Source organism: Jaculus jaculus, chromosome 4 (assembly GCF_020740685.1).
Source record: "Jaculus jaculus isolate mJacJac1 chromosome 4, mJacJac1.mat.Y.cur, whole genome shotgun sequence".
NCBI lineage: Eukaryota > Metazoa > Chordata > Mammalia > Rodentia > Dipodidae > Jaculus > Jaculus jaculus.
The window spans coordinates 66,954,959-66,966,013 of NC_059105.1; positions in this window are offsets into that span (position 1 = coordinate 66,954,959).

An 11,055-nucleotide genomic window follows, 5' to 3' on the forward strand; every position below is an offset into this window, starting at 1 on the left:
TAAAATATTTTCAAAAATAAAACAAATACTTGTGGGAGCTGAAGCAATAGCTCAGTGGATAAAGCACTTGATGTGTAAGTAAGTGGGTTCTGGAGATCACATGAAATCTAGGTGCTGTAGCTTCAGTATCTGTGATCCCAGCATGCCTATAGAGAGAAGGGAGGCAGAGACAGGGGGATCACCAGGAAGCTCATAGACCAGATAGGCTGTCATCCATAGTGTTGAGAGACCCTGCCTCAAACGAAACCTCAGGTTGTCCTCTGACACATGGATTGTGGCATACATGCGTCTGCACTCCCATAAAAAACACCACCCCCCAAAAAAGAATGAAGTTATTATTAAAAAAGAATGCAGTAGATAACTTCTGGGCTTTCTTCTGATTTAAATGATTTGAAAGCAGACAGTTGTTTCCATTCTTTGCACCAGACTGTGCTATGGCGAGGCTTCCTTATGATGGCTCTACAAAACCTGCCCCCTCAAAGCAATAGGCAGGCCTCTCTTACACACACACACACACACACACACACACACACACACACACACACACACACAGCCCTCTGGGTCCCTGACCACAATCTTAGGGAGGAAAAGCCACAGGATCCCGTCACAGGTGGCAGTTCCAAGACACCAGTGTCTTCATATCTCACAGACGGCCATATCTCTTTCTAGCCTTTCTTCCAACAGCCTCTTTCGTGTCTTTGTTCTCTGACCTTTGGAGATGGCCTCTTGTGAAATATTCATTTAAATCAGTTTTGAACCGAACCGTTTACCTTTGAGATCCAGGTCATCTTATCTAAAGGGATTTATTAATATTGATGTGGACTGTGCATGCCTTCACCCTCAGGAGAAGTCTTCCATGGACTGTGCATGTCTTAACCCTTTAGGAAAAGTCTACCTTCTGCAATGTCCCACTATGTTTAAAATCATGGTGAAATAGTTACAGGTTTCATCATCTCACTGATGCAAGCCATAATAAATTAATTATTAATCAATGAAAAGGACTTATTAATGCTGCATATTGATGTGTATTGTGCATGTCTTCACCCTCAGGAAAAGTCTACTTTCTGCAATGTTCCACTATACTTCAAATCATGGTGAAATACTTACAGGTTTCATCATCTCACTGATGCAATCCATAATAAATGCCTGTTACAGATGAGATTCAAATACTTGAAGGGATTTAGGATGGAAAAGAGAAAGATTACAGGGGAACTTTAAAGAAGATAGAACACTGGAATTAGTAAACTGTGATATTAGAGCAAAGGAAAGAAAAGTTTTGCCGGGCATGGTGGCGCATGCCTTTAATCCCAGCACTCGGGAGGCAGAGGTAGGAGGATCTCCATGAGTTCAAGGCCACCCTGAGACTACATAGTGAATTCCAGGTCAGCCTGGACCAGAGTGAGACCCTACCTCGAAAAACCAAAAAAAAAAAAAAAAAAAAAAAAAAAAAAAAGTTTTCCTCAGTTGTATTCAAGGTAGTATGCCAGACCTTTGCCCGCGAGCTAGTTACATCATATTGTCATCCTCTTATCTGGAGCGAATAAAGACAAACTCACCACAGTCGTTCCAGCTATCAAGTGAGGTTACTTTCATTTTTCTGTGTTCTCATCTTATCTTTGTCTGTTCAGATACGTAATGCGTTCATAGTTTTAGTCCTAGATCGCAGATAAGTTCACAAGATTTTAAACCCTGGGATATAAAAGTGAATTCAAATGACTAAGTCTGAAAGGAGCCCTTACTATTATAAACTCTGAGCCCTGGAAAAGGCTAGAAGTTAACCTTTGCTCTGAAGGGTTCCCATCTCTCACACAGGGGCATCAGAGAACAAAGCAAGATATACAGTGTATGGATGGTAGGAAGAAAACAAGCAGATTGAACTTGATAGTTCTTTTATTTATTTATTTTTATTGATTGATTTTTTTTTTTTTTTTTTGGTTTTTTGAGGTAGGGTCTCACTCTGGTCCAGGCTGACCTAGAATTCACAATGTAGTCTCAGGGTGACCTCGAACTCATGGCGATCCTCCTACCTCTGCCTCCTGTGTGCTGGGATGAAAGGTATGCGACACCATGCCTGGCTTTTATTTTTATTTCTATTTTTAATTTTAATTTATTTATTTGAGAGAGAGAGACCAAATGGGTGCACCAGGGCCTCTAGCCACTGCAAACAAATTCCAGACACATGTGCCACCTTGCACATCTGGCTTACAGATGGGTCCTTGATACAGAGTGGGTCCTGGGGACTTGAACCCTGGGTTCTTTGGCTTTGCAGGCAAGTGCCTCAACGGCTAGGCCATCTCCCCAGCTCTGAACATGATAGTTTTTAAACTATAACACTATAGTTGTTAACTATTACTCAAAGGCCCACAAGAAGGGTGTGATAGAAGGTATCCCTGCAGTCAGTCAGTTCCTTGCTGGGCTCCTTCCACGTCACACGTGGGTCCAATCTGCCTAGCAAGAGGACTCATCATGACATCATTTACATGCAAGGCTCTCTCAGTTAAACCAGGAGATAGGGTGCCCTGCTTATCCACAGGCTGCCAGAGTCCAGGGGCAAGGGTGACCAGAAAAAGAAGAGAGAAAGAGAGCTGAACAGAGAGGGCGCTGGATTGGGAGAGACCCAGAAGGTATTTGGAGAGGCAGAGGGAGATATGGAGAGGACTTCCAGAAAGCCACAGCCGCAGGTTCGGGGTTACAGAACGCAGAAGCAAGTGGGTGGTAGCTGGGCCTGGCAAGCAAAGAAGAAGATTTCAAGGAGGAGGGAAAGGCAGACAGAGAGCTGTGGAGTTGACGGGTAAACCACAAGACCTCCTGAAGACTTCTGAGCAAAGGACTGACACGCTGAACTTGTTGCATAAGGAAAATTAGCCTGTCAGGTTTTCACAAAGTAAACATTTCGTGATGCCTATGGAGGTACCTGTGGGCAACTAGGAATACAAAGCTAGACGAGACGGCCTCTGTCCTTGAGGAGTCTGGCAGAGGGGAATGCAGAACAGGGTGAAGCACAGGACAGCCAGCCAGGGCTGGAGTAAGGAAGTGGCAGAGAGGAAGAATGGAGAGGAGGAGAAGATACACAGCATAGAAAAATAGTCTACCGAAGCGCCCATTTTACATGGACAAATATTGGTTTGCAATGGAAGGAGATCAGGGCACTCTTACATACTTATACACACACATGCAAATTGAAAAACAAAAAAAAAAAAACAATTAAAAGTGTTAGGAGCAAGCCATATGGAAAGCTACCTCTTTGTTAGCTATTTTTTTAAAAAAGTTTAAAAACTAGAGAGGGGGCTGGAAAGATGGCTTAGCGGTTAAGCGCTTGCCTGTGAAGCCTAAGGACCCCGGTTCGAGGCTCGATTCCCCAGGACCCACGTTAGCCAGATGCACAAGGGGGCACATGCGTCTGGAGTTCGTTTGCAGTGGCTGGAGGCCCTGGCGTGCCCATTCTTTCTCTCTCTCTATCTGCCTCTCTCTCTCTCTCTGTCACTCTCAAATAAATAAATAAAAATGAACAAAAAAAAAACTAGAGAGGGCCTGGAAAGGTGGCTCAGAAGTTAAGGCACTTGCCTGCAAAGCCTAATGACCCAAGGTTTGATTCCCCAGTATGCACATAAAGTCAGATGCACAAAGTGGTCCATGCATCTGGAATTTGTTATCAGTGGCTGGAGGCCTTGGTATGCCCATATTCATTCATTTTCTCTCTTGCTGTCTCTCTTGCTCTCTTGCTTACAAATAAATTTAAAAAGAATTTTTTTGTTCATTTTTATTTATTTATTTGAGAGTGACAGAGAGAGAAAGAGACACACACAGAGAGAGAGAGAATGGGTGTGCCAGGGCCTCCAGCCACTGCAAATGAACTCCAGATGCCTGCGCCCCTTGTGCATCTGGCTAACATGGGTCCTGGATATTTGAACCAGGGTCCTTAGGCTTCACAAGCAAGTGCTTAACCACTAAGCCATCTGTCCAGCCCAAATAAATTCTTTTAAAGTTTTTTAAAGTTTGCCAAAAGTACCCTGTGGGGTGGATAATGCTACACCAAGAAGTCACAGGTTGTTACAAAAAAAAAAAAAATCAGTGGCTGGAGAGATGGCTTAGTGGTTAAGGTGCTTGTCTGTGAAGCCTAAGGACCCCGGTTCGAGGCTCAATTCCCCAGGACCCACATTAGCCAGCCAGATGCACAAGGGGGCACACGTGTCTGGAGTTTGTCTGCAGTAGCTGGAGGCCCTGGACGCCCATTTTCTCTCTCTCTCTCTCTCTCTCTCTCTCTCTCCCTCTGCCTCTTTCTCTCTGTCTGTCACTCTCAAATAAGCAAATAAACAAGAAAAATTCAGCACCAGAGGTGGGATACTGTCCCGTGAGTTGTTGGTCAGAGTTGCCCACCCCCAAAATAATATAGGCTATTGCCAAATTTCTTGGTTACCCACCAGAACTAGATGGTAAGACCCTACTGTTGAAGACACAAGTGCTTCAGTAACAGGACACTAAGAAATCAAGCGAGAACTGAGCTGAAGCCCCTCCCTGCTGACCAGCAGTCATGGTGCTAAAAAGGGCTATGCAGCCTGCAGAAAAGCCATCAGTGATCTCAACCAACAAGAGGCCCTGTAAACTACACACTGGCCAGCCGGGCACTATGTGTTCACTAGTACAACAATGGCTGTCTGTTATGGGGGTGACCAACTCTCTGAATGGATTTAAGGCCCACTCCATGGGAGAGAATTCATGCTTTATACTGAAAACTTAATAAAAAAAAAAAAAGTCTATGGATAAAAAGGTCATAAGGTCTAGGAGGGAAGCAACTATAATTGTTTAGCTAAATGGATGTATTATGACCACCAAATTCCCTCTAAATATTTATGTTTATGCCCATATTTTTTTAATTTATTTATTTGAGAGTGACAGAGAGAGAAAGAGGCAGATAGAGAATGAGAGAGAGAGAATGGGCGCACCAGGGCTTCCAGCCACTGCAAATGAACTCCAGACATGTGCGCCCCCTTGTGCATCTGGCTAACGTGGGACCTGGGGAACCGAGCCTCGAACCGGGGTCCTTAGGCTTCACAGGCAAGCACTTAACCGCTAAGCCATCTCTCCAGCCCAAGAAATTTTTTTTTTTTTTAAAGACTAGAGTCAGACATGGTAGCACACGCCTTTACTCTCACCACTCAGGAGGCAGAGGTAAAAGGATGCCATGAGTTTAAGGCCACCCTGAAACTACACAGTGAATCCCAGGTCAGCCTGGGCTAGAGTAGACCCTACCTTGAAAACTCAAAAAAAAAAAAAAAAATCAGAAGAATAGAAGATAGAATAGTAGGAAAGAAGACACAGTTTGGTGGAGGGGGTTGGGAGAGGGGCACAAAAGAAGGTAGTGGGAAGAGAATTATGTAAACTTTTTTAACAACAGTCTGATCTTGACATGGTGGTGCACCCCTTTAATTCCAGCGGGTGGGGAGAGATAGGAGGATTGTTGGAGGTGCCAAGCCATCCTGGGATGACAGAGCAATTCCAGGTCAGCCTGAGCTAGAGTGAGACCCTACATTGGAAAAAAAAAAACAAAACAAAACAGGGGCTGGAAAGAAGGCTCAGTGGTTAAGGTGTGTGATAGTTAAGGTGTTGTCAACTTGATCTGTTTAGTAATCCACAGAAATCCCTTTCAGGTGGGTATCGGAGGTTGCTTCCAGGAAGGATCAACTAAAGGAGGAAGTCCTTCCCCCAGAGTGAGCCCTTCCCCCAGAGTGGGAACTAACTTCCTTCCTTCCTTCCTTCCTTCCTTCCTTCCTTCCTTCCTTCCTTCCTTCCTTCCTTCCTTCCTTCCTTCCTTCCTCCCCCCCTCTCTTCCTCCCTCCCTCCCTCGACTGAAGAACAGCATGGATCAAAACCCAGCTGCTCCTCAGGAAGCTTCCAGGCTTTCTGGCACCATCCCCAGTAAGCACATAAAGCCAGATGTGCAAAGTGGCGCATGCATCTGGAGTTTGTTTGCAGCAGCCAGAGGCCCTGGTGCACCCATTCTGTCTGTGTCTGTTTCTTTCTCTCCCTCTCCCTCTCTCTCTTTGCAACCTCCCTACAGTTGGGAGTGTCACTCAGAGCAAAGGCTGTGAACTAAAGAAATGTGTGGTTTGTGAAAACTTCCTTCACGTGCTGCTCTGCTTCCTTTCTCATCCTCCTGACCAATGACGTGGACTCTAAGGATAAAGAAAAATGACCTTGGGGTCCATCTTCATAGTAACTCTCTTTTCTTGGGGATTGAAATGATAGCTATGACAATAAAAAAGATGGGTCAGAGAAGATAAAAAGTTGAGTGTTTCACCTCAAGTTATTTTGTTTTTAAGAATATATAAACAAGTGTACAACCAAGTGTGGTGACACACACTCCAAAAAGTCAGGAATTTAAGGCCAGTCTTCGCTATAGGAAGGTCAAGGCCAGCCTGAGCTAAATGAGACTGTCTAAAAAAAAAAAAAAAAAAAAAGAGGGCTGGAAAGATGGTTTAGCAGTTAAAAGCACTTTCTTGCAGCCAGGCATGGTGGTACACATCTTTAATCCCAGCACTCGGGAGGCAGAGGTAGGAGGATCGCTGTGAGTTGGGGGGCAGCCTGAGACTACATAGTGAATTCCAGGTCAGCCTGGACTAGAGTGAAACCCTACCACAGGAAAAAAAAAAAAAAAAAAAAAAAAAGCACTTTCTTGCAAAGCTTGATGGCCAGGATTTGATTCTCCAGCACCTATATAAAACCAGATGTACAAAGTGGCACATGCATGTGGAGTTCATTTGCAGCAGCAAGAAGTCCTGATGTGCTCAATCATTCTTATTCTCTCTCAAATAAATAAAAATCTATCTTTAAAAAAAAAGTAAAAACAGGGCTTGAGAGATGACTTAGCAGTTAAGGGCTTGCCTGCAAAGCCTGAGGACTTAGGTTTTGATTCTTCAGTACCCATGTAAACCAGATGCACAAGATGGTACATGTGCCTGGAGTTTGTTTGCAGTGGCTAGAGGCCCTGATGCACCAATTCTCTCTCTCTCTCTCTCTACCGCTCTCTCATAAATAAGAAATATACAAAAAGTGAAAAATAATAATCCTAAGCTTACTTAAAGTGCAATAAAGAAGTCATTTACAAAACTGATGGCTTTAGCATAGCTTAGAAGGAGTATTGTCTACAGTTAGGAGATTCACCTAGGAATCCAACAGGGATTTTGATGGCCTTGGTTTTCTCTATGCCAACTGGTGGACTCCCCTCTGATAACTGGGAGCAGAAGCAGCTCTATTTCAGAGTAAAGGAATGATTCCCCAGAAAGAAATCAGGGTGTCATTCCTAAAACAGAAGAATAAATGTTGGATATTAAAATCAGTAAAAGTGCTTTGTATTCTATGTGAGGCATGCTTAATTACTCAGAAGGACTTTGTACATGGATTGAAACCTAAGAAAAATGGAACAAGATATGCTATTTGTGGTGTTTGAATCAGATGTCCCTCCCTCATAAACTCTTGTGTTCTGAATACTTGGTCCCCAGTGGATGGCAATTTGGAAGGTGGAGCCTTGCTAGAGGAGGTGTGTTGTTGGGGATGGATTTAGAGGTGTTACAGCCACCTCCTCCTTGCCAGAAACTTGTCCTATAAGCTGCTTTTGGTAGGGTGCTTTGTCCCAGCAAGAGAAGGTAACTACAACACTGTTTAAAGCAGGAGTGTTATTGGAGACCTCTTCTCCCCACATCAAAGAAGACTGAAGATAAAAAGTGTACGCCACCACACCCGGCTGTGAGTTCCTTTTCATATGTGGATTCACTGCACACCTATCCTGTCCTTTCTAGTGTGGCTTTCTCTGAGTTTAAAAAACAAGGAACTTATCTAAAAACACTGGTGAAAAACTCAAGAGCTAATGTATCATTTTGGAGATTATTAATACAAGCCATAACCTTCCTTTTTGTTTTGTATTTTTTGGGGAAGGGGGATTGTTTGTTTTGTTTTGTTTGGTTTGGTTTGGTTTGGTTTGGTTTGGTTTGGTTTGGGTGTTTCAAGGTAGGGTCTCACTCTAACCCAGGCTGACCTGGAATTCACTATGGACTCTCAGGGTGGCCTCGAACCCACGGCAATCCTCCTACCTCTGCTTCCTGAGTGTTGGGATTAAAGGCATGCACCACCACGCCCAGCCTTATTTTGTTTTGTTTTTTTGATTTGGTTTGGTTTTTCAAGATAGGGTCTCGCTCTAACCCAGACTGACCTGGAATTCACTATATAGTCTTAGGGAGGCCTTGAACCCACAGTGATCCTCCCACCTCTGCCTCCCAAGTGCTGGGGTTAAAGGTGTGCATCACCATGTTCACCTTAACCTTTATTAAGGCTAGTTTGCAGACTTAATAAGGTCTGGGGCTGGAGAGATAGCTAAGTGGTTAAAAATATTTGCTTACAAAGCCTGCTGGCACAGGTTCAATTCCCTAAACGCCCATGTAAAACCCGACAGGAATTCATTTGCAATGGCAAAAGACCCTGACATGTATACACACACACACACATACACATATAAATAAAAATCTAAAATAAAATAAGGGCTGCTGCCAATAAGCACTTCTCTTAATGTTTATACCCATATACTAATGCTACTCTCACTTTTGGTTAGAGAACCTTCTCTTTTCAGATGGCAGTGACCTTGGAATGACTCAGAAGGCATCATGGTGCTGAGAAGTGACAGAGGAGTGCCCAGCACTGAAATATCTCTATCACACCTTCCAAGGCTCAGGGTCCATTGTGGAAGAGGTGGCAGAAAGAATGTAAGAGCTTCTAGATGTAGATTTCTGATTTCTGAAAGCTCTCACAAAGAAATAGAATGGATTGTTACATGCTGACCTTGTATCCTGCAAGGCAACCTTGCTAAGCAGGATGAAAAATGTCACAGACACTTTGGAAACACTGCCCATTTCTAATAAAGTTAAACAGACACTCATCACATGACTCAGCAGTTCCAAGGAAATGAAAGTATGTCCTTCACAAAGACTGGTATGCAAATGTTCCTAACAGCTTTATTCATAATAATTCATACTGAAAACACACCAACTGTCCATCAACAGGTAAATGAAGAAATAAACTGAAATATAGCCACAAAAAAGGATCAACACTCATTAGTAAATAAAGGAACTAGCTACGTGCAATGGCATGAACAACCTCAGAAACATTATATTGAGGGCTGGAGAGATGGCGCAGTGGTTAAACACGCTTGCTTGTAAAGCCTGCTGACCAGGGTTCAATTTCCTCATACTCATGTAAGGCCAGATGCAGAAAGTGGTGCATGCATCTGGAGTTTGTATGCAGTGGCAAAAGACCCTGATGTAACCATTCTCTCTCTCTTTCCCCCTCCTCCTCTAATAAATTAAATATTTCAAAACAAGTTATGTTGAAAGGTACTAAGCAAGAGGAATTATTATATGATCCCATTTATATAGAAAGTCCTAGAAAGCTCAAATTTAATATGTAATGAAAGAAAGTAGATTAGCACTTGCCTGGAAGAAGAGGCAGAGGGAGTAGGAAGAGGCACAAGAAAACATTATAATGAAAGAGTTAGCCGGGCGTGGTGACGCATGCCTTTAATCCCAGCACTCGGGAGGCAGAGGTAGGAGGATCGTCGTGAGTTCGAGGCCACCCTGAGACTCCATAGTGAATTCCAGGTCAGCCTGAGCTAGAGCGAGACCCTACCTCGGAAAAATAAAAAAGAAAGAAAGAAAGAGTGTGACAATGGTTATAGGGTTCTGTCCAGTAATCAAAATGCATTGAATTAAACATTTAAATGTTGCTGTATGGAGTTATCACCTCAGTGAACCTGAAAACTGCTCAGACTGTCTTTTAGAAATCAAGAGTCATGTATGCACAAGAAGGACCTCAGCAAATCGGATAGAAAAGAATCGTCAGTAAATCATGGCCTGTAGACACAGTGCTGTGCAATAGACTCTTGTGCCCTAGCTAGTCCAGTAGCCTGGAGGCAGCACATCAGAGGATAAACACCTGACGAAGTAATTTCATTTACTTATTTACATATGTGTGTGGCACATGTGCATATTCATAATTGTGTGTACTGTAAGTACATATGTGTGAGTGCACGGGTATGTGTGTGGAGGCTCTCCACCTTGGTTTTTTTGTTTGTTTGTTTTTGTTTGGTTTTTTGGTTTTTGGAAGTAGGGTCTCACTCTAGCCCAGGCTAACCCGGATTTCACTAGGTAGTCTCAGGGCAGCCTTAAACTCACCATGATCCTCCTACCTCTGCCTCCCAAGTACTGGGATTAAAGGCATGCGCCACCAAGCCCAGCTCCACCTTGTTTTTGAGAAAAGTTCTCTCACTAAACCTGGAGCTCACTGATTTGACCAGAATAACTGGACACCAGGCACCAGAGATTCTCTTGCCTCCACCTTCCCAGAGCTGGGATTACAGGCACTTGCTGGGCTGTTTACAAGGATGCTGGAGATCTGAACACAGGTCCCCATGCCCTCATAGCCAGCACTTGATAACTGAATCATCTTCCCAGCCCCTTGACTTCCTTTTATTTTGGCTTAGGGGCTGGAGAGATGGCTTAGGGGTTAAGGCACTGGCCTGCAAAGCCAAAGGACCCTGGTTCGATTTCCCAGGACCCACATAAACCAGATGCACAAGGGGGCACAAGCATCTGGAGTTCGTTTGCAGAGGCTGGAGGCCCTGGTGTGCCCATTCTCTCTCCCTCTGCCCCCTCTCTCAAATAAATAAATAAAATATTTTTTATTGGGGCTTGGGAGATGGGCTCATGATGCAGTACTTGCTGTGCAATATTTCCAGAGCCCATGTAAAAGAAGCTATGGGAGGCTTCTGTATGCCCACGATGATAGGGAAGATAGAGATATTTGCAGAAGCTCTCAAAGGGAGCTGTGAACAATCAAAGACCCAGCCTCGGGCTGGTGAGATGGCTTAGTGGTTAAGCGCTTGCCTGTGAAGCCTAAGAACCCCGGTTCAAGGCTCGACTCCCTAGGACCCACGTTAGCCAGATGCACAAGGGGGCGCATGCATCTGGAGTTCATTTGCAGTGGCTGGAGGCCCTGGCGTTCCCATTCTCT